Source organism: Martes martes, assembly GCF_963455335.1.
Source record: "Martes martes genome assembly, chromosome: 17".
In the NCBI taxonomy this organism is placed as follows: domain Eukaryota; kingdom Metazoa; phylum Chordata; class Mammalia; order Carnivora; family Mustelidae; genus Martes; species Martes martes.
The window spans coordinates 46,488,025-46,489,735 of NC_137905.1; positions in this window are offsets into that span (position 1 = coordinate 46,488,025).

Sequence of the window (1,711 nt, forward strand, 5' to 3'; positions counted from 1 at the left end):
TGCTCCTGAGTGGGCAAACACGGATTCCACTTGGCAAGGCACACGGCCACAAGGCTGCTGAAGGATGGGAGATGGGAGAGAAGCCTGGGGACAGGAAACGGAGGCACAAGGGGACATGGACAGCGAGAGGACCTGAGGTAAGCCGTTTGAGATTTTTATCTTGGAAGGTTTGGGGCCAAGGAGGGAAAAGATCCCATCTGGGGTTGAGAAACATTGGTCTTGTCTTGCTGGTGACAGGTTAGAGGGAGGGAGCGTCGTGGTGGTGGCTGGGAGACCAGGGAGGAGGCCAGGCTGGGACAGGGTGAGGTCAGGGGGAAGAGAGATGGCTGTGAAGCTGGGTCCTCCACAGGGACCTAGTAACTTACTGCTGGGAGGGGGACGTCCAAGAGGACCCTGAGGACAGCTGAGGCTGTCCCTGAAATGGGACAGCCATGAGACAGCTCAGGGAAGACCCTGAGAGCCAGGCTGAGGGGCTGGGAGCTCAGTCCCAGCACATGGGGAGTCATGGTTAAGCAGGAGAGGGACAGATGTGAGTTTCAGAAACATCCCTGTGGCCAAGTGGAGGCGTGGAGGCCAGGCGAGTAGCTTGTGGGGAAGGATGGGGTTGGACAATAGGGGTAAGGAGGAGCATACCAGTACACAAACAGAATGGCCCAGAGCACAGATGCCCAGGCTTGCAGAGATCCCCCCACCACCATGTGCAAAACACAGAGGGGCGGGGAAATGGACAAGACAACACAGGGCACCAAATCTATCTGCAAGGACCAGGCCGCACAGTCCCACCAGAGGGAGACAGCCGTGCGAGACACACAGATGAGGGACAGACAGACCAGGCGCAAAAACTCAAGGGCTCCTTGTCAGCTGTGTTACCCTGTGCGAAGAACTGCATGTTCCCTGAGCTAAGACATCCTCCCTCTGGCCTACTGAATGGGTTCTATTCGTATTCCCATCTTAGAGATGGGCAAACCGAGGCTCAGGGAGGCCAGTCCCTTGCAAGATCACACCGTTGGGGTGCCTGGGTGGCTCGGTGGGTTGAGCCGCTGCCTTCGGCTCAGGTCATGATCTCGGGGTCCTGGGATCGAGTCCCGCATCGGGCTCTCTGCTCGGCGGGGAGTCTGCTTCCCTCTCTCCCTCTCTCTCTGCCTGCCTCTCTGTCTACTGTGATCTCTCTCTATCAAATAAATAAATAAAATCTTAAAAAAAAAAAAAAAGGTCTTTCGTTTAAAAAAAAAAAAAAAAAAAGATCACACCGTTGGAGGTAGAGCTAGGCTTCCAACCCAGGTCTTGGGGCACCCCTGTGAGTGTCCAGACCTTGGTGTCCTGTTTCTGTGCTCACGTGGGTGGGTCGTTTTTGTTATGAGGACCCACGTCCGCGGGAGTCTATCCGCCCCCCACCTCCGGGATGCCCACCCAGTTGGGTCCTCCCATTTCTGGTTTCTGACTTTCTGCAGGAATGGCGCTCCTGATCCGGCTTGTCGAGTGGGTCCGTGGGCCAGAAGCATGCCTCTGCATGCCTCCTGTGGTCCCAGCCTCTGTGCGTGGATGACATCTGAGTGTGTGTGTGTGTGTCCTCGTCAGAGGAGCTGGGAGTGTGAGGGGGAGTGCCTGGCTGGGGCTGGGCTGGGGGGTGGAGGCAGGGGAGGGGGCTGTCGCAAGGGCTGAGAGGGGAGTGGAGTTCTGGAGGAATGTTTACCAGACACGGAGAGAGCCC